A 23426-nucleotide genomic window follows, 5' to 3' on the forward strand; every position below is an offset into this window, starting at 1 on the left:
TATACGTTACTGCCTGATATACTGTTAACGAACTTTGCTTACTTGACCACGTCTCAGATAATCCCTCTCTAATCTGAATCTACCTTGTTGCTGGATCTTACGTTGCCAAATTTTTGCCTGCCTGACTACGTTTAATCCTGACCCCTTATCTAATCAAGCATCTTTGTGGTATTACTTGGATTGCGTGAATAACATCTCACCTTGTATTATTATTTTCCAGGCTGTCGTGGGGTCAGGTCCTAATTTATAGTCAGTGTGCTAGTGTGTTGTTAATTATCATTCTAGCATTCGGGTCTGATTCGGGACTTCACCTAACCTGACATAGACAGAGTGGTGTGATTAGACAGAGTGGTGTGATTAGACAGAGTGGTGTAATTAGACTGGTGGTGTGATTAGACAGGTGGTGTGATTAGACAGGTGGTGTGATTAGACTGGTGGTGTGATAAGACAGGGTGGTGTGATAAGACAGGGTGGTGTGATTAGACAGGGTGGTGTGATTAGACAGAGTGGTGTGATTAGACAGAGTGGTGTGATTAGACGGGTGGTGTGATTAGACTGGTAGTGTGATTAGACAGAGTGGTGTGATTAGACTGGTGGTGTGATTAGACTGGTGGTGTGATTGGACTAGTGGTGTGATTAGACGGGTGGTGTGATTAGACTGGTGGTGTGATTAGACTGGTGGTGTGATTAGACTGGTGGTGTGATTGGACGGGTGGTGTGATTGGACGGGTGGTGTGATTAGACTAGTGGTGTGATTGGACTAGTGGTGTGATTAGACGGGTGGTGTGATTAGACTGGTGGTGTGATTAGACTGGTGGTGTGATTAGACTGGTGGTGTGATTAGACTGGTGGTGTGATTAGACTGGTGGTGTGGTTAGACGGGTGGTGCGATTAGACTGGTGGTGTGATTAGACTGGTGGTGTGATTAGACGGGTGGTGTGATTAGACGGGTGGTGTGATTAGACAGAGTGGTGTGATTAGACTGGTGGTGTGATCAGACAGCGAGCCTGCAAAGTGGTTTTGAAAAAGAAGACATGATCAGAGGAGCCTGGAGAGGAGACCAGGTAAGTGAAACTTTGAGGGGTAAAATCTCTAAAATCTTTAGATTTTTAAAGCAGTCGCTAAGATAATGTTACATAATTCTGCACTATGTGCAGAATTATGTAACATTATTTTTTACATTTACTGTCCCTATTCATTAAACGTTACAATGCAGCTGATTTTTTAAACATACTTACCTTTGTTTTATGGAAGGCAAACCAGTGATCCTCCGCCCGCAGCTCCTGCTGTACGTAGCACAGTGATCATGAATCCGGCTTCCTCCAATCGTTGCGTGCCTCACGAGCTGGACGCCAAAGGGGGCACAAAACAATTGGAGGAAGCCGGATTCGTCATCACTGTGCGAACTACAGCAGGAGAAACGGGCAAAGGATCGCAGGTCTGTTTTCCATAAAAAGAAAATGTATGCTTACCTGATAAATATATTTCTTTTTTGACACGATGAGTCCACGGATCACCTTAATTACTAATGGGATATTCACCTCCTGGTCAGCAGGATGAGGCAAAGAGCACCACAGCAGAGCTGCTAAATAGCTCCTCCCTTCCCTCCCACTCCAGTCATTCGACCGAAGTTAAGCAAAGAAAGGAAAAGCCAAGGTGCAGAGGTGTGTGAAGTTAACAATAACCCACAACCTGTCTTACAAGACCAGGGCGGGTCGTGGACTCATCGTGTCAAAAAAGAAATACATTTATCAGCCAAGCATAAATTTTCTTTTCTTTTTTAAGACACGATGAGTCCACGGATCATCTTAATTACTAATGGGATCCAATACCAAAGCTACGTATCATCTGTGTACTCTAGCTTTTGGTATTGGAAGGCACCACTGCTTGAAAAACCCTTTCTCCCAAAAGCGGCCTCAGCTGAGGCAAAAGTGTCAAACCTGTAGAACTACAAAAAAGTGCAAAGAGAGGACCAAGTTGCAGCCTTGCAAATCCGTTCCACAGAAGCTTCATTTTTGAATGCCTATGAGGAAGTAACTGCCCTTGTGGAATGAACCGTAACCCTCTCGAGAGGCTGCTGTCCAGCAGTCTCATATGCAATATGATACTCTTCAGTCCAAAAAGAAAGAAAAGTAGTCGTAGCTTTCTGTCCCTTACGTGTTCCTGAGAACAATGCAGAAGACTGACGAAAATCCTTAGTCGCCTGCAGATAAAACTTTAAAGGGACACTGTACACAAAAAATTTCTTTCGTGATTCAGATTGAGCATGAAATTTTAAGCAACTTTCTAATTTACTCCTATTATCAAATTGTCTTCATTCTCTTGGTATCTTTATTTGAAATGCAAGAATGTAAGTTTAGATGCCGGCCCATTTTTGGTGAACAACCTGGGTTGTCCTTGCTGATTGGTGGATAAATTCATCCACCAATAAAAAAGTGCTGTCCAGAGTACTGAAACCAAAAAAAGCTTAGATGCCTTCTTTTTCAAATAATGATAGCAAGTGAAGGAAGAAAAATTGATAATAGGAATAAATTAGAAAGTTGCTTAAAATTGCATGCTCTTTCTGAATTACAAAAGAAAAAATTTGGGTTCAGTGTCCCTTTAAGGCACGGACCACATCTAAATTGTGCAGACTTCATTCCATCTGAGAAGCAGGATTGGAACACAAAGAAGCAACAACAATCTCCTGATTAATGTTCCGATCAGAAACAACCTTAGGAAAAAATCCTAAGATAGTACGTAAAACTACCTTATCAGAATGAAAAATAAGGTAAGGGTACTCATACTGCAAGGATGAGTGCTCTGACACTGTGCGAACAGAAGAAATAGCAACAAGATAACCATTTAACATCTAAGGAATGCATAGGCTCAAACGGAGACAGTTAGAGAACATTGAGAACCAAATTCAAACTCCATGGAGAAGTAACTTTTTTGAACACAGGTCTGATTCTGACCAAGGCCTGACAAATGATTGTACATCTGCAACATCTGCCAGACGGATGTGTAACAAAATAGATAAGGCAGAGATTTGACCCTTTAGGGAACTAGTCGATAATCCTTTCTCCAAACCCTCATGGAGAAAGGATAAAATTCTAGGAATCCAAACTCTACTACATGAGCAGCCCTTGGATTCACCCCAATAGAGATACTAACGCCACATCTTATGGTAAAGCTTTCTAGTTACAGGCTCACGAACCTGAATAATGGTCTCAATGACCTATTCAGAAAAACCCAGCTTGGATAAAATTAAGCATTGAATCTCCAAGCAGACAGCTTCAAAGGAAACTAGATCTGGGAGAAGGAAGGGCCCTTGAATTAGAAGGTCCATCCTCAACGGAAGTCTCCAAGGTGAAAAAGATAACATGTCCACCAGATCTGCATTCAAAATACTGCAAGGCCAAGCCGGTGCAATGAGGATCACCGATGCCCTCACCTGCTCAATTCGAGCAATGACCCAAGGAAGAAAAGCAAACGGAGGAAATAATTCGAGAACACTTCCGGATGGAGTTCCCACTCCCCCGGATGAAAGGTCTGCCTGCTCAGGAAATCCGCCTCCCAGAAGTCCACCCCTGGGATGTGGATCGCTGATAGGCAGCAAAAATGGGCCTCCGCCCACTGAACTATGTTGGATACCTCTGTCATCGCTAAGGAACTCCTCGTTCCTAACTGTTAATAGATGTAAGCCGCTGACGTTCTTGTGTCTGCGAAAACAGGTTCCCTGGGATAGATGATCCAGAGACAACCACCATTGACCGTGTGAAATCTTGCTTGCTGTAAGGAGGGCGCCTGGACTAGGACGTCGTCCAGATAAAGCGCCACTGCAATGCCCCATAATCGAAGCACCACAAACAGCTATTCCAGAGCCAAGGCAAACCTTAGAACTTGAGACGATACTTGTGAATGGCACATGAAGTTACTCGTCCTATAAGTCCATTGTTGCTTTTCCCTGATCCAAAAATCCATTCAATATATGGTCCCCAAATAGGGGACGTATCAGATATTATACTGAGAAGAACAGATACTACACTTGATCTTAGCCAAAAGGCTGAGAAGCAATTCATAAATTTACCCTTTTGGATCAAGGGAGGAATGGAACGAATAGTTTCCATTCTGAAGAATGGTATACGAAAACAACTTCCGCTTACGAAGGCTAGCGGAAACCAGATGCACACATGATATCAGATAGCAGGAGCCTTGCCTGAGATCGAACCCACCGCCTTCCGCTTCGGGAGCAGTGGAGCTAACCACTAAGCCACATATCCCTAGAGCTTCGACTCTTGAGATCTAAAAAGTGGTCTGAAGGTTCCCTTTTTTTTTTTTGGAAACCACAAACCGATTGGGGTAAAAAAAAAACAGACCCTGTACCTGAAGTGGAACTGGAACAATCACTCCCAGGTCTAAGAGGTCTCCTACGCAGTGTAAGAACGCCTCTCCTCTTGTTTTTATCTGCAGATAAACTTAAAAGCTGAAACCTGCCTCTGGGAGGAAAACTTTTAAACTCAAATTTGTATCCCTGGGACACTATTTTCTATTGCCCAGGGATCCTGAACATCTCGAAACCAAGCCTGAACAGAGGACGGAAAGTCTGCCCCTTCCAAGATCTGATCTCGGATCGGAGACATGTCTTTCATGCTGTCCTTGATTCAACAGCAGGCTATTTGGATTTTTTTTTATTTTATTTTTTTATAAATTTCAAAAGAGATTATTTCCATCAAGCCAGGTCCCAACAAGGTCTTCCCCTTGGAAGGAACCGATAAAAGGCTTAGACATAGAGCATACATCCGAAGAAAAAAAGGCTCATAACCAGAAGGATCTGTGATCTGGAACAGAGAAACCTGAAAACTATGCTCCCAATTTGAAAACTTGAAGGGAAGAATTTGAAATAAAGGAAGTAGCCAATCTGAAAGCTTTTATCCTATCCTGGATTTTATCCAGGGGAGTTTCTGACTTAGTAGTATCAGACAACGCATCAAACCAATATGCTGTCGCACTAGTGATGGTAGCAAAGTACACAGCTGGATGCCACGGTAAACCCTGGAGTACCTCCCTTTTCTAATTTTTGTCCATAGGACCCTTGTAAAATCCAACTATCCTCTAAGGGTATAGTAGTTCTCTTAGCTAGGCTGGAAACTACTCTTTCCACCCTAGGGAATTTTTTTCCAGCCTCCTTAGCTGAGTCAGCTATAGGAAACATCTTTTTAAATATAGGGAATGCAGACTCTTCCATTCCTTATAACTTACCGGACGCTCTCGGATAGATTACAACGGTAGTGTCAGAGACGCCCAGGGTAGTAAAAACTTCCTAAAGTAACAAATGGAGGTGTTCAAGCTAAAAATCTGAAAGAAAAACAACCTCAGGATAAAATAAAGATATTATTCATCTGAGTCTGAGAATTCTCTCTCAGATAATCCCAAAATATCTTCCTCTTTCAGGTAACAGGGTAGAACCATTTGGAATAGCACCTACTGAATCAATCACCCTTAAATGATTGAAAATAATTCCTCTAGTAATGTCTTCTGCCACGTGGAAAAAACATATAATGCATGAAATGCAGAGTAACCCCGAGTGGATTGTGAGAGGAAGCGCAGGGCACTGCAAGTGGGCCATAAAATCTTTTGGAACACTAAAGGAGAAATTTATCAACAGACTCCTAAGCAGTAAACGCCCTAGAAGTAGTAGGTGCAGAAAAAAAATGAAATTTTTAAGAAAAATTGACAAATAAAAAACGTTACTGTCTCTTTAAATTTTAAAAGTAATTTCTTATTTCTGTGTGCAGAAGCAAGCAAATTAGCATGTCAACATTACTGTTCATAGACATTAAAGAAGCAATGTCTTGTGCAGCAATTCCAGATGGAAATTGCAAGGAACCACAGGGCACTGCATGTGATAGAAAAAATAATTTCCACTTCTTTAATTAACCTGCCTCACATATAGCAGAATAATTAAATAAAAACTTAACCAGTTGCTAATAAAAATCAACATATAGCAAGTGACACTGTCCCTTTAAATGTTTAAAGGTAACATCTTTATTTTCACTAGGACAAACATGTCTAAGATGTATGAGAGGAATGACAGTACTCTATCTATACCTCAGCTTACCGAGCTGAAGCGACAGACAGCCTGTCTATACAGAAACTGAGCTCATTATAGCGCTGACTGAAGCGCAATCATTTAGTCAAAAATTCCTTTGAGTCTTCCGATAAACGGAAGTGACAGGAAGGAAGAGTTTTCTATACGGCGCCATCCTCCACTCCTAGCGTATATTCACACTGACAGGAGGGAGGAGAGAAAACTTTGGCGCCGTTTACCAACTCCGCCCCTCGTGGGCGTTACCCAAGTAATCTCCCGGTCGCTATTGTCTGAGTAAAGGTGCCGGGAGCAAAGGCTAGACCTTACTGAAGTGCCAAAATAGGGCGCTATCTCAAGTTAAAATATGCAACACCGCTGTTATCGCGGTAACGCGGCACACACTGTACCCACACAGGTAGTCTATACATGAATAAAAAGGAAACATGAAATCTTCCGGTCGCAATTGTCAAAATATAGCCCCTGGGATCAAGCAGACAGACTGAACAGCAACATGTCAGTACACAGCCCTTTAGTTTCACCGTTAGCAGAGTCTAGTGTGCACCTGAAGTTACATAAGCATTGCACAGATTCCATGTCGTCAGCCCCTTTAGGCTTGTAGACAACTCCACATGTCTAAGCCGCAATGCAAGCCCAAATGTAAATCTCTGTATGCAGATATACTGTCTTTTTCACCCAGTCAGCCTTATTATTAGACCGGGAATGAAAGACATGCCAGTGCCTGCGTCCTAACTGCCTTAATGTCCCCTGCAAAAACTAGGAGAATCTGAATCCAAGTTAAATGAGGTTAGATGTAAATTTAAGAAAGTGCCCTAACTTTCTCTGAGATCTCTACCCCCAGAAAAAAGGTTAGTACTTACCTCATTTTCTGCCTGGCAGCAAGGCAGTTCCCAGGTTTAAGAGGTCCTCTCCCTCCCATGGACCTGGAAAGAAAACGAAAGTCCTGAATAAAATGCCTTCAGGTTTTCATAGTCAGGGCAGCATCAGTATGGGAGGCGCAGTGAGAATTATGTCCCACAAGTTACCATTGCTTTAAAGCCACCAAAGCTCTCCTGTAGAGACTGATATGGACTACGGCTACACCCTAGGACAAAGCAGCACAATTTTGCACTACTTTAAAAATAATAAACTCTTGATTGAAGAATCTATACTAACACCTCACTTTACCTCTTCCTATCACTAACGTAGGCAAAGAGAATGACTGGGGTGGGAGAGAGGGGAGGAGCTATTTAGCAGCTCTGCTGTGGTGCTCTTTGCCTCCTGCTGACCAGGAGGTGAATATCCCATTAGTAATTAAGATGATCCGTGGACTTATCATGTCTTAAAAAAGAAACAAAAGGTAAGTTATTTAAAAAATCAGCTTCATTGTAAAGTTTAATGAATAAAAGTGCCCCTTATTTTTAAAAAACAGGCACTTATTCATTAAACTATACATTCATTTTAACAAAATCTGTTTGTTTTTTTTTTGACCGATTTTTATTTTCATAATATAAGATACAAAGTATCGCAGCTTCCTGAAAACAATAATCGGCAATATTTTACAATCATATTTGTGAAGAGAAAAGAAGTTTACTTCTAATATTTTTCTATTTGTTGGTAACTGAGATTACAATTATTCAGATGAAGAAGTATACTTGGAAAGGAAGAGAGAAGAAAGAAAAAAAAGAGAGAGAAAAGAAAAAAGAAGAAAGATGCTGCTTAGTAATATTCAGATTGAGTTCGTTAGATCATAGTGTAATTGACGGTCCTCTTGTAGTTATGACACTCGACAAGGAGTTCCTTCCTATACCTGATACATTTATTTATTTGTTTGTTCTACCCATGTACATGGGGGTTGTTATTTCTTGAGGTATTGTTCCCATAGGTTGGTCATTTTAGCGTACATATCCAAACACAATCTGTCTTTTTTAATGTTTACTTTAACACATTTTTTACTAAAGGAACACTGAGGGTTGGTTTGCTTTCAGCCAAACAGGACTAGTACATGTTCAGTATAGGGCCAAATTTCACTAGACCGAAAATGTAACTAGTGCTGCAGATACACAATGAAAATGGCTGATTGTGTTTGGATTACATTTTTTTTTTTTTTTTTTTTTTTTTAATATTGAAGAAATTAGTGTTCTTTGTATAAAGTCAAAGGTGCCACCATTTTAAAGTTTTGTTTCCATTATCAAATCTCTTCTGCTGAGGATAATTAGGGTCAGATATAAAAGAGTCACTGGATGTGTTGAATATAGCAGCATTAAGATACTTTATCACTTCATTTATAATTGTTACTAACTGCCCCCAGCAGAGGATATGCGATAAGAGCAGGCTCTTAAAGGGACAGTCTACTTGAAAATTGCAATTCTTTAAAAAAGATAGATAATCCCTTTATTACCCATTCCCCAGTTTTGCATAACTAACACTTATATTAATACACTTTCTACCTCTGTGATTACTTTGTATCAAAGCATCTGCAGACTGAACCCTTATCAGTGTTTTTTACAAACTTGCATTTCAGCCAACTAGTGCTGGTTCATGCATAACTCCACAGGAGTGAGCACAATGTTATCTATATGTCAAACATGAGCTAGCATTGTCTGGCTGGGAAAAGCTAATAAAATGCACTGAGATAAGCGGCTGCCTGCAGCGGCTTAAAAACAGGCAGAAATTTAAAGGTTTATAAGTTATAAAGTATATTAATATAACAATGTTGGTTGTGCAAAGCTGGAGAATGGGTAGTAAAGCCATTATCTATATTTTTAAACAATAAAAAGTTTCAAGCAGACTGTCACTTTAAATCTAGGATAACTAATGTGGTAGTGCCCATTGCTTTATAGAAACCCAGGGGAATTTCCCAAAATCTTTACAGTTAAGGAATAAGAGAACAAACAATGAAAGTATATTACAACGGCTTTTTTTTTTTTTTTTTTAAATACACACAGTTAAACATTTTATATTATAATCTCATACTATTTCATATCCCTCAAAACACAGAAATGTTTTAGGGGTCTATTTAAGAACGTGCGAGCGGACATAATCAAATATTGCGGATCATGTCCGTTGCACATCAATAAATGCCGACAGCATAGTCTCTCGGCATTTATCATTGCACCAGCAGTTCTGGTGAACTGCTGGTGCAATGCCGCCCCCTGCAGATTTGAGGCCAATCGGCTGCTAGCAGGGGGTGTCAATCAACTTGATCGTATTCAATCGGGTTGATTTCTGGCAATGTCTGTCCGACTCCTCAGAGCAGGCGGAGAGGTTATGGAGCAGCGGTCTTTAGACCGCTGCTTCATAACTTGTGTTTCCGGCAAGCCTGAAGGATCGTCAGAAACACGGGGCATCAAGCTCCGTTTGGCCCCTTAAACTAATCAACCAAAATAGCAAACTTGTCTATATTTAATAATAGGGTAGATTGGTATAATATGTACAAATTGACTCTATTATGCAATAGCTGTAAAATAATGCTGTAAAACTGTAATTATGCTGTAAAGCATATATTGTTTAATATCTGTAGAACTGTTTATCATGGCAGTAAAACAATACAATAATGTAAAACTGTATAATAATGCTACAGAAACAGTATAGTATTGCAGTAAAACAATACAATAATGTAAAACTGTATAATAATGCTACAGAAACAGTATAGTATTGCAGTAAAACAATACAATAATGTAAAACTGTATAATAATGCTACAGAAACAGTATAGTATTGCAGTAAAACAATGCAATAATGTAAAACTGTATAATAATGCTACAGAAACAGTATAGTATTGCAGTAAAACAATAAAATAATGTAAAACTGTATAATAATGCTACAGAAACAGTATAGTATTGCAGTAAAACAATACAATAATCTAAAACTGTATAATAATGCTACAGAAACAGTATAGTATTGCAGTAAAACAATACAATAATGTAAAACTGTATAATAATGCTACAGAAACAGTATAGTATTGCAGTAAAACAATACAATAATGTAAAACTGTATAATAATGCTACAGAAACAGTATAGTATTGCAGTAAAACAATACAATAATGTAAAACTGTATAATAATGCTACAGAAACAGTATAGTATTGCAGTAAAACAACATAACAAAATGCAAGTCTGTCTAAAGAGCTGAGATAAGGGGGCTGTTTGCAGAAGCTTAGATACAAGGTAATCACAGAGGTAAAAAGTATATTAAAGGGACAGCAAAGTCATAATTAGACATTCATGATTCAGATAGAACATACAATTTTAAACAACTTTTCAATTTACTTCTATGATTTAATTTGCTTCCTTCTCTTGTTATCCTTTGCTGAAAGGTGGATCTAGATAAGCTCAGGAGCAGCAAATAACCTGGGTTCTAGCTGCTGATTTGTGGCTGCATATATATATACCGATTGTCACTGGCTCACAAATGTGTTCAGTTAGAAACCAGTAGTGCATTGCTGCTCCTTCAACAAATGATACCAAGAGAATGAAACAAATGTGATAATAGAAGTAAACTGGAAAGTTGTTTAAAAACAAAATGTATGCTTATCTGATACATTTCTTTCTTTCCGAAAATGGAGAGTCCACGACGTCATTCCAATTACTAGTAGGATATTCATCTCCTGGCCAGCAGGAGGAGGCAAAGAGCACCCCAGCAAAGCTGTTAAGTGTAACTTCCCTTACCCATAATCCCCAGTCATTCAACCGAAGGAAAATGGAAAAAGAAGAAACACAAGGTGCCGGATGTTTACTCAAAAAAACTGCCGAATTATATTAAAAAGAGGGCGGGTCGTTGACTCTCCATGCCTGGAAAGAAATTTATCAGGTAAGCATAAATTTTGTTTTCTTTCCTAAGGCATGGATAGTCCACGACTTCATTCTAATTACTAGTGGGAACCAATACCCAAGCTAGAAGACACAGAATGAAAAAGGAGGGAGAGCAAGGCAGGAGGACCTAAACAGAAGGCACCACCGCTTGAAGAAACTTTCTCCCAAAAGAGGCCTCAGCCGAGGCAAAAGTATCAAATTTGTAGAATTTGGAAAAAGTATGCAAAGAGGACCATGTTGCTGCCTTGCAAATCTGTTCCACAGAAGCTTCATTTTTGAAAGCCCAGGATGAGGAGACAACCCTAGTGGAATGAGCCGTTATTCTCTCAGGAGGCTGCTGTCCAGCTGTCTCATAAGCTAAACGAATAATACTTCTACATCTGGAAAATCAGCCAGGTGTTTGTGCAAAAGAATAGACAGTGCAGATATCTGACCCTTCAGAGTACTGACTGACAACCCTTTCTCCAGACCATCCTGAAGAAAAGATAAAATACGGGGAATCCTCACCCGGTTCCAGGAGAAACCCTTAGATTCGCACCAATAAAGGTATTTATGCCATACCTTATGGTAAATCCTGTAACAGGTTTACGAGCCTGAAGCATGGTATCAATGACAGAAAAAAACACATCTAAACCACATCTTAAATTAGGCGTTCAATCTCCAAGCAGTCAGCTTCAGAGAATCCAGGTTTGGATGGAGGAATGGACCTTGAATTAGAAGGTCTTTCCTCAGAGGTAACCTCCAAGGTCAAAGAGATGACATCCTCACCAGATCCACAAACCAGATCCTGTGAGGCCATGCAGGAGCTATTAGAATTACAGATGCTTGATACGAGCAATGACTTGTGGAAGAAGAGCAAATGGGGGAAACAGGTATGCCAGAGAGAAGATCCAAGGAACTGCTAGAGCGTCTATCAGAGCGGCCTGAAGATCTCTTGACCTTGAACCGTACTTTGGAAGCTTGAAATTTTGACAAGACGCCATCAGATCCAACTCCCGAACCCCCCACATGAGTGTTATCCTTGAGAATACTTCTGGATGGAGAGCCCACTCCCGGGGTGAAAAGTCTGTCTGCTCAGAAAATCCGCCTCCCAGTTGTCCACTCCTGGAATGTGGCTGGCAGATAAGAGCTTCCGCCCACTGCAGAGTGAGAGTCACCTCCTTCATGGCCAAAGAAATCAGAGTTTCTCCCTGGTGGTTGATGTAAGCCAGTGAGGTGATGTTGTCCAACTGGAATCTGATAAACCGGAATAAAGATAATTGAGGCCAAGCTGTCAAGGCATTGAAGATTGCTCTCAACTGCAAGATGTTTATGGGAAGAGAAGGCTCCTCCCAAGTCCACAGGCCCTAAGCTTTTAGCGAGCTCCAAACTGCTCATCAGCCTAATAGGCTGGCATTCATAGTCACTATCATCCAGAAAGGTCTCAGGAAGCAAGTGCCCGAGACAGATGTTCCTGTGAAATCCACCACGAGAGAGAGTCTCTTGTTAGGGGATCCAGATCTATCCTCTGAGATAAATCGAAATGGTCTCCGTTCCATTCACTGAGCATGCATAGTTGCAGTGGTCTCAGATGGAACCGAGCAAAAGGAATGATGTCCATGAAAGCAACAATCAGACCAATCACCTCCATGCATTGAGCCACAGATGGATGAATAGCAGACTGGGGAAAACGGCATGAAGCAAGAAGTTTGGATTTTCTGACATCCGTCAGGAAAATCTTCATGGACAGGGAATCTATGATTGTCCCTAAGAAACACACCCTTGTAGCTGGAACAAGGGAACTCTTTTCCAGATTCACTTTCCATCTGTGGGAACGTAGAAAAGACAACAACATCTCTGTATGAGATTTTGCTAGTTGAAAAGATGGCGTCTGAACCAAGAAGTCATCTGGGTAAGGCACCATCACAATTCCCTGAGATCTGACCACCGCCAAAAGGGCTCCCAGAACCTTTGTGAATATTCTGGGAGCCGTGGCAAGACCAAATGGAAGAGCAGCAAACTGGAAATGCTTGTCCAAAAAGGCAAATCTCAGAAACTGGTGATGATCCCTGTGAATGGAAACATGAAGATACGCATCCTTCAGGTCTATGGTCGTCATAAACTGACCTTCCTGAACCAATGGACGAATGGAACAAATAGTTTCCATCTTGAAGGACGGAACCCTTAGGAATTTGTTGAGGCACTTTCGGTCTAGGATGGGACAGAAAGTTCCCTCCTTTTTGGGAACCACAAATAGAGTTTAATAGAATCCTCGACCCTGTTCCTCTACAGGAACTGGAACAATTACTCCCAAGGAGGATAGGTCTTCTACACAGTTTAAGAAGGCCTTCCTCTTTACCTGGTTTGTGGATAGTCTTGACAGGAGAAATCTGCCCCTTAGAGCGCAAGAGGATACTATGTCCACAGCCCACGGATCTGGGACATCGCGTATCCAGGCTTGCTGAAAGAGAGAAAGCCTGCCCCCCACTTGACCCATAATTGGATCGGGGGCGGATCCTTCATGCTGATTTAGAATCAGTGGAAGGCTTCTTGTTTTGCTTCCCCTTATTCCATGGCTGACTGGACCTCCATGAGGTCTTGGATTGCTCTGATTTGGAAGAAGATGAGGAAGACTTCTGTCCTTTAAAGTTACGAAAGGAGCGAAAAGTAGATTTCTGGAGACCCTTAGGTCTATTCTTCTTGTCCAAAGGTAGAAAAGATCCCTTTCCACCTGTAATTTCGGAAATTATTTCTGCTAGACCAGGACCAAATAAAGTTTTATCTTTATAAGGTTAAGACAAAAGCTTGGCCTTTGAAGTCACATCATCCGACCAAGATTTTAACCACAGAGCTCTGTGAGCTAGAACAAAGTAAGCCTCTAACTTCTTATCCATAGGATCCTTATAAGAACTAGCCTCTAGGAATGGTAGTTATTTTGGCTAGAGTAGAGATAGCTCCTTCTACTTAAAGGGACACTGAACCCAGATTTTTTCTTTCATGATTCAGATAGAGCATGCAATTTTAAGCAACTTTCTAATTTACTCCTATTATCAATTTTTATTCGTTCTCTTGCTATATTTATTTGAAAAAGAAGGCATCTAAGCTAAGGAGCCAGCCAATTTTTGGTTCAGATCATGGACAGCACTTGTTTATTGGTAAGGACAACCCAGGTTGTTTACCAAAAATGGGCCGGCATCTAAACTTACTTGCTTTTCAAATAAACATACCAAGAGAATGAAGAAAATGTGATAATAGGAGTAAATTAGAAAGTTGCTTAAAATTGCATGCTCTATCCGAATCACGAAAGAAAAAAAATTGGGTTCAGTGTCCCTTTAAGGCACAGTGCGCCAAGACTTGCGAATGGAGTCTGCAACAGGAAACATCTTTTTAAAAACAGGGGAAGGGGAAAAAAGAACCCCTGGCTTATCCCATTCCTGAGCTATAATTTCAGACATCTTGTCTGGAACATGAAAAACATCAACAGATGAGGGAGAATCATAAACTCTATTAAGTTTAGTGGACTTTTTAGGGTTGACAGTAACCGAAGGTTCAGAGTCGTCTAAAGTAGCTAGAACCTCCTTCAGAAGCAAACGGAGATGTTGAAGTTTAAATCTGAAATAAAATTCTTCAGATTCTGTAGAGTTTTCCCCCATCATGTCAGTCTGAGATTGCACCTTCAGAAGCTACTGAAGTATCCTCCTCATCAGACATTTGAGAAAGGTTGACCAGAGCAGATTTAGAAGGGTCAGAAACCTTACTAGTAGAATTTTTTTTATATTTCCTCTTACGCTTACCCGAAGTAGAGAAAGCAGTTAAAGTTGCAGACACCACAGAAGTTATCTGCGCAGCAAAATCTCCTGGCAAATAAACACCACCAGGAGGTTGAGAGGAACCGCAGGGCACTGCATGTGAAACAACCATAGGTTGAGACGCTTGAGGAAAAAGCTGAGGCATATCCTGAACAGCATTATCCTGAGAGACATAAGGCTCAGAAGGGAGTAATTTATCTTTAGATTTTAAGGTCTTAGATAAGCAAGTGGAACAAAATTGCACAGGAGGTACAACCTGAGCCTCCAGACAAAGCAAACATTTGTCAAAAGTAATGAATGAACTATTGTCTGAATCCATTTTAAAATATATCAAATATGAGAATAATTTAACACCAGTACTGTAAAAATAAAGCACACACCTCTTAACATACAAAAAGGAAAAAAGTTTTTATTTTAGAAAAAAAAAAAAAACTTCCTCACACCTCTATACCTCAGGCTGAGCTGAGGAGTCTTACCACACCAAGACCATAGTCACTCTGGAAAATCAGCAAGTGATATTCGATTAGATCCGCTATCAGTAGGATGCCAGATTAGCAAAGTTCAGTGATCCAACCGAAGCCGGCACAGAGATAGGTGACAAGATCGCAAGATATCTAACTCGATCCGCATATTAAAGACGGAAGAGAGGCGGGTCACGTGATCGGACTAAAAAAGAAAACTGCGTCACTGTAAAAGCGTTTTTTTTTTGTCCGACCTGCATAAAACTAAAGTACACCGCACTACATCTCATAATAATAAAGAAATATCCTATGGTTCCAAAATTGCCTTAAATTACCCCTTCAGCCAGTCTCTCCACAAACAAACTAAGGGTAAACATTATTAACGCCTTAACGTTTCCATAAAAAATCACATATGCCAGTGCCTGCCAAACTGCCGAATTGAAAACCTAACTGTAAGGTCTTGTTCCTTGAAATGATCCACTAGAGGAATTAACCTCCTAAGTGCTGTCCTTCAGTACCTAGAAGGCAAATGCACTTACCTGTGGATTCAGCTGCAAAAGAAAGAGCAGAGTAACCAACCATGGCTTTCTATGAAGGGGTAGCAATAATGTTAGAAATAAAGCAAAGACAACCTCGCAGCTTTCTAATTGCTAATAGCCACGATTACTCTTACTAAAGAGATTGACATGGACACAACATAACCCCAATCCTTGCTTGCAGGGAAAAGTACCCATAAAAGGATTAAATATCTTCAGACACCATCTTCGCACATCCTCCATTGACAAAGGCAAAGAGAATGACAGGGATTATGGGTAAGGGAAGTTACACTTAACAACTTTGCTGGGGTTCTATTTGCCTCCTTCTGCTGGCCAGGAGTTGAATATCCCACTAGTAATCGAAATGAAGTTGTGGACTCTCCATGCCATAGGAAAGAAATTGTATGTTCTACCTAAATCATGAAATACATTTTTTTGTGCTTCATGGCCCTTTAATATAATTCTGGAGTAGACTGTCCCTTTATTGCTATAGTAACAGTATAGTATTGCAAAAAACAGCATCATAATATAGGAGCAATGTATAAAACTGAGAAAGTATTGTGCGAAAATATTGGAAAAGTCTACAGCATATAACACAAGAATACACAAGTAAATGTCTTTAACCAGGTAGGGAGGGATCAGTGCTAAAAACTAAATTTATGCTTACCTGATAAATGTATTTCTTCCAGAAATGGTAAATCCATGGGTTCATCTAATTACTGTTGGGAATATCAAAGAGCACCACATCAGACATGTTAAGTATAACTCCCCTACCCAGAACCCCCAGTCTTTCGACCGAAAGTAAATGGAGAAAAAAGGAGTAACACAAGGTGGGGAGGTGCCTGAGGTTTAGTCAAAACTAACTGTCTTGAAAACTAAAAGGGCGGGTCCGTGGACTCACCATATCTGGAAGAAATAAATTTATCAGGTAAGCATAAATTTTGTTTTCTTCCTAAGATTTGGTGAGTCCATGGGTTCTTCTAATTACTGTTGGGAACCAATACCCAAGCTAGAGCACACAGATGAATAGGGAGGGACAAAACAAGCAGGCCTAAACAGAAGGCATCACCGCTTGAAGAACCTTTCTCCCAAAAGCAGCCTCGACCGAAGCAAAAGTGTCAAATTTGAAAAATTTGGAAAAAGTATGCAAAGAAGACCAAGTTGCAGCCTTGTAAATTTGTTCCATGGAAGCTTCATTTTTGAAAACCCAGGAAGAGGAAACAGCTCTAGTGGAAAGAGACGTAATTTTCTCAGGAGGTTGCTTACCAGCAGTCTCATAAGCGAGACAAATAACACTTTACAACCAAAGGGAAAGAGTAGAAGCAGAAGCTTTCTGACCTTTACGTTTCCCAGATAAACAGACAGAATAGATAGAATTTAAGAGCACGTACAACATCCAAGTTGAGCAACAAACGTTCTTTGTAAGAAGCAGGGTTAGGACAAAGAGCTGGAACAACAATCTCCTGATTAATATTCTTATTAGAAACAACTTTAGGAAGAAAACCTAACTTAGTACGAAGAACCACCTTATTAGCATGAAAAATAAGATAAGGCGAACCATACTGCAAAGCTGAGAGTTCAGAGACTCTCCGAGCAGAAGAAATAACCAAAAGAAATAAAACCTTCCAAGATAACAGATAACAACTTAATATCTAGGGAATGTAACGGTTCAAACGGAGAGTGTTGAAAAACCTCTAAGAAACAAGATTAAGGCTCCAAGGAGGAGCAACCGACTTAAACACAGGCCTTATTCTGGCCAAGGCCTGACAAAAGGATTGGACGTCTGGCAATCGCTTATGTAACAAAACAGATAAGGCAGAAATTTGACCCATCAGGGTACTAACTGATAAACCTTTCTCCAGACCCTCCTGGAGAAAAGACAAAATCCTAGGGATCCAAATGCTACTCCAAGAGTAACCCTTAGATGCACACCAATAAAGATATTTACGCCATACCATATGGTAAATCTTCTTAATAACAGGCTTGCGAACCGGAATCATGGTCTCAATGACCGACTCCGAAAAACCACGCTAAGACTACTGTGGGCATCGTGCATCATGATATTTAATAGAGACAGGGAGAGGAAACATCCTCTTAAAGACAGGAGATAGGGAAAAGGGAATCCCTGACTTCTCCCATTCCTGTGAAAAATCTCCTAACACGGTCTAGAACAGGAAAAACATCCATCGAGGAATCCTAGCATTTATAAAAGTTACTAGTTTCTTAAGGGATTGACAACCACAGACATATCGGAGTCGCTCCAAGCAGCTAAAACCTCCTATAACCATACACAAAGGTGTTTAAGCTTAAATCTGAAGGATACTACTTCAGCATCAGATAAATTAATTATACTGTCGGAATCGGAGATTTCACCCTCAGAGGCTGACATATCCTCATCATTCGAGAACCTTTCTCCCCTATGAGGAGGGCAACCAGAGTAGCCGCAGGTGGTACAGAAACCTTACTATCTGAATCTCTAATTTTCCTCTTGTGATTTCCCAATAGGAAAAACAGATAATGCCACAGATACCGCAGAAGATACCTGGGCAGAATATCTCCTCCAGAAGATTGAGAGGAACCGCAGGGCACTGCATGTGACAGCATTGAGGCTTGGGACGTCTAAGGAGGAAGCTGTGGCATTGCCTGAACAGCATCAACCTGAGAGACATAAGGTTCCATGGACAACAACCTATCTCTAGAAGAGAAAGATGTAGCTAAGCAAGCAACACAGAATTGCATATAAGGCAACCATTTGTACTCAATACTAAACATAAAGACAAACACATATAATTTCTTAATGCAGCATATAAAATGAGAAAGAAATAACTTTTTTTATTTACACATTGCAATATGTGACTTTATTTAGCATTGAAAAATGAACATGAAAAATGTTAATAGGATATGTACTAGTACATTAAAACTCTGATATGATTGCTAACTGGCAAGTATGCAAAAACCCTTCCGACTAACTGAAGAAATTAGATTGAATTGAAAAAATCCCTGCATTTTAACATTTACTTTGCAGAGGATCATCGCATAGCTCCTGCAGATTGGAGCTGAATTAACATAGAGAGACGCCACTCCGCAAATGTAAAACTACAGACTCCGTGCAAAACTAATCTAAAGCGAAGAATCGGGTCACGTGACCCGCAGAAAGCAAACAGTGCCGCACACAAGCATGCGCTTCTGCTTTTCTTCTCAGAAAACACTGCGTCTCTTCCCGCCACTAGTAATGGCGGAAGATAAAATCCCATACAGATTTCAAATAAAAATGTAATCAGTTTGCATACCCCTTGAAGTCGCAGCCCAAACATATCAATAATATCCCCAATAAAAAGCACTACCGCCTGACAGTGGAACAAAAACTTTTACAATACTGCAGCGTCCTTCCTGCCTTACAATTCGGAACAGGCGAAAGACTGTCACAAAAAAAAAAAAAAAAAAAGTTCTAAGAGGAACAAGGTGGATGCTTTACAAAGAGGTGTTCATACTACATGTGTAAAAGAAGTCTCTTACTGCACAGCGTACAGCTGCCACAGGGGAGACTATACTGCCATAAACACTGCACCGTTATACTACAATGTGAAAGCATGACACAAAAAAACACAAGCGTGCTATAAACTAAAGCTTGCTAGCTGAACCCCAAAATTAAATTAAGATAAAAACAGAATTTATGTTTACCTGATAAATTACTTTCTCCAACGGTGTGTCCGGTCCACGGCGTCATCCTTACTTGTGGGATATTCTCCTCCCCAACAGGAAATGGCAAAGAGCCCAGCAAAGCTGGTCACATGATCCCTCCTAGGCTCCGCCTTCCCCAGTCATTCGACCGACGTAAAGGAGGAATATTTGCATAGGAGAAATCATATGATACCGTGGTGACTGTAGTTAAAGAAAATAAATTATCAGACCTGATTAAAAAACCAGGGCGGGCCGTGGACCGGACACACCGTTGGAGAAAGTAATTTATCAGGTAAACATAAATTCTGTTTTCTCCAACATAGGTGTGTCCGGTCCACGGCGTCATCCTTACTTGTGGGAACCAATACCAAAGCTTTAGGACACGGATGAAGGGAGGGAGCAAATCAGGTCACCTAGATGGAAGGCACCACGGCTTGCAAAACCTTTCTCCCAAAAATAGCCTCAGAAGAAGCAAAAGTATCAAATTTGTAAAATTTAGTAAAAGTGTGCAGTGAAGACCAAGTCGCTGCCTTACATATCTGATCAACAGAAGCCTCGTTCTTGAAGGCCCATGTGGAAGCCACAGCCCTAGTAGAATGAGCTGTGATTCTTTCAGGAGGCTGCCGTCCGGCAGTCTCGTAAGCCAATCTGATGATGCTTTTAATCCAAAAAGAGAGAGAGGTAGAAGTTGCTTTTTGACCTCTCCTTTTACCAGAATAAACAACAAACAAAGAAGATGTTTGTCTAAAATCCTTTGTAGCATCTAAATAGAATTTTAGAGCACGAACTACATCCAAATTGTGCAACAAACGTTCCTTCTTTGAAACTGGATTCGGACACAAAGAAGGCACGACTATCTCCTGGTTAATGTTTTTGTTAGAAACAACTTTCGGAAGAAAACCAGGTTTAGTACGTAAAACCAAAAACAAAACTTTCCAAGATAATAACTTAATATCAACGGAATGTAAGGGTTCAAACGGAACCCCCTGAAGAACTGAAAGAACTAAATTGAGACTCCAAGGAGGAGTCAAATGTTTGTAAACAGGCTTGATTCTAACCAGAGCCTGAACAAAGGCTTGAACATCTGGCACAGCTGCCAGCTTTTTGTGAAGTAACACAGACAAGGCAGAAATCTGTCCCTTCAAAGAACTTGCAGATAATCCTTTCTCCAAACCTTCTTGAAGAAAGGATAGAATCTTAGGAATTTTTACCTTGTCCCAAGGGAATGCTTTAGATTCACACCAACAGATATATTTTTTCCATATTTTGTGGTAGATTTTTCTAGTTACAGGCTTTCTGGCCTGAACAAGAGTATCAATGACAGAATCTGAGAACCCTCGCTTTGATAAGATCAAGCGTTCAATCTCCAAGCAGTCAGTTGGAGTGAGACCAGATTCGGATGTTCGAACGGACCTTGAACAAGAAGGTCTCGTCTCAAAGGTAGCTTCCATGGTGGAGCCGATGACATATTCACCAGGTCTGCATACCAAGTCCTGCGTGGCCACGCAGGAGCTATCAAGATCACCGATGCCCTCTCCTGATTGATCCTGGCTACCAGCCTGGGGATGAGAGGAAACGGCGGGAATACATAAGCTAGTTTGAAGGTCCAAGGTGCTACTAGTGCATCTACTAGAGTCGCCTTGGGATCCCTGGATCTGGACCCGTAGCAAGGAACCTTGAAGTTCTGACGAGAGGCCATCAGATCCATGTCTGGAATGCCCCACAATTGAGTAATTTGGGCAAAGATTTCCGGATGGAGTTCCCACTCCCCCGGATGAAATGTCTGACGACTCAGAAAATCCGCTTCCCAATTTTCCACTCCTGGGATGTGGATTGCAGACAAGTGGCAGGAGTGAGTCTCCGCCCATTGAATGATTTTGGTCACTTCTTCCATCGCCAGGGAACTCCTTGTTCCCCCCTGATGGTTGATGTACGCAACAGTCGTCATGTTGTCTGATTGAAACCGTATGAACTTGGCCTTTGCTAGCTGAGGCCAAGCCTTGAGAGCATAGAATATCGCTCTCAGTTCCAGAATATTTATCGGGAGAAGAGATTCTTCCCGAGACCAAAGACCCTGAGCTTTCAGGGGTCCCCAGACCGCGCCCCAGCCCACCAGACTGGCGTCGGTCGTGACAATGACCCACTCTGGTCTGCGGAAGCTCATCCCCTGTGACAGGTTGTCCAGGGACAGCCACCAACGGAGTGAATCTCTGGTCCTCTGATCTACTTGTATCGTCGGAGACAAGTCTGTATAGTCCCCATTCCACTGACTGAGCATGCACAGTTGTAATGGTCTTAGATGAATTCGCGCAAAAGGAACTATGTCCATTGCCGCTACCATCAAACCTATTACTTCCATGCACTGCGCTATGGAAGGAAGAGGAACAGAATGAAGTATTTGACAAGAGTTTAGAAGTTTTGATTTTCTGGCCTCTGTCAGAAAAATCCTCATTTCTAAGGAGTCTATTATTGTTCCCAAGAAGGGAACCCTTGTTGACGGAGATAGCGAACTTTTTTCTACGTTCACTTTCCACCCGTGAGATCTGAGAAAGGCCAGGACAATGTCCGTGTGAGCCTTTGCTTGTGGAAGGGACGACGCTTGAATCAGAATGTCGTCCAAGTAAGGTACTACTGCAATGCCCCTTGGTCTTAGCACCGCTAGAAGGGACCCTAGTACCTTTGTGAAAATTCTTGGAGCAGTGGCTAATCCGAACGGAAGTGCCACAAACTGGTAATGCTTGTCCAGGAATGCGAACCTTAGGAACCGATGATGTTCCTTGTGGATAGGAATATGTAGATACGCATCCTTTAAATCCACCGTGATCATGAATTGACCTTCCTGGATGGAAGGAAGAATTGTTCGAATGGTTTCCATTTTGAACGATGGAACCTTGAGAAACTTGTTTAGGATCTTGAGATCTAAGATTGGTCTGAATGTTCCCTCTTTTTTGGGAACTACGAACAGATTGGAGTAGAACCCCATCCCTTGTTCTCCTAATGGAACAGGATGAATCACTCCCATTTTTAACAGGTCTTCTACACAATGTAAGAATGCCTGTTTTTTTATGTGGTCTGAAGACAATTGAGACCTGTGGAACCTCCCCCTTGGGGGAAGCCCCTTGAATTCCAGAAGATAACCTTGGGAGACTATTTCTAGTGCCCAAGGATCCAGAACATCTCTTGCCCAAGCCTGAGCGAAGAGAGAGAGTCTGCCCCCCACCAGATCCGGTCCCGGATCGGGGGCCAACATCTCATGCTGTCTTGGTAGCAGTGGCAGGTTTCTTGGCCTGCTTTCCTTTGTTCCAGCCTTGCATTGGCCTCCAGGCTGGCTTGGCTTGAGAAGTATTACCCTCTTGCTTAGAGGACGTAGCACTTGGGGCTGGTCCGTTTCTGCGAAAGGGACGAAAATTAGGTTTATTTTTGGCTTTGAAAGACCTATCCTGAGGAAGGGCGTGGCCCTTGCCCCCAGTGATATCAGAGATAATCTCTTTCAAGTCAGGGCCAAACAGCGTTTTCCCCTTGAAAGGAATGTTAAGCAATTTGTTCTTGGAAGACGCATCCGCTGACCAAGATTTTAGCCAAAGCGCTCTGCGCGCCACAATAGCAAAACCAGAATTTTTCGCCGCTAACCTAGCCAATTGCAAAGTGGCGTCTAGGGTGAAAGAATTAGCCAATTTGAGAGCATGAATTCTGTCCATAATCTCCTCATAAGAAGAAGAATTATTATTGAGCGCCTTTTCTAGTTCATCGAACCAGAAACACGCTGCTGTAGTGACAGGAACAATGCATGAAATTGGTTGTAGAAGGTTACCTTGCTGAACAAACATCTTTTTAAGCAAACCCTCTAATTTTTTATCCATAGGATCTTTGAAAGCACAACTATCTTCTATGGGTATAGTGGTGCGTTTGTTTAGAGTAGAAACCGCCCCCTCGACCTTGGGGACTGTCTGCCATAAGTCCTTTCTGGGGTCGACCATAGGAAACAATTTCTTAAATATGGGGGGAGGGACGAAAGGTATACCGGGCCTTTCCCATTCTTTATTTACAATGTCCGCCACCCGCTTGGGTATAGGAAAAGCTTC

The 23426-nt window shown here is 41.3% G+C and overlaps 1 protein-coding gene and 1 pseudogene across 3 annotated transcripts in view; both read right to left on the minus strand.

Moving 5' to 3' along the window:
- The window catches only part of SEMA4A (semaphorin 4A), a 339742-nt gene that overhangs the window by 6461 nt on the left and 309855 nt on the right, over positions 1-23426 (minus strand). The gene's annotated exons all lie outside the window — the stretch shown is intronic.
- On the minus strand, positions 3892-4057 carry LOC128646302 (uncharacterized; annotated as a pseudogene).

Source organism: Bombina bombina, chromosome 1 (genome assembly GCF_027579735.1).
Source record: "Bombina bombina isolate aBomBom1 chromosome 1, aBomBom1.pri, whole genome shotgun sequence".
Taxonomy (NCBI): Eukaryota; Metazoa; Chordata; class Amphibia; order Anura; family Bombinatoridae; genus Bombina; species Bombina bombina.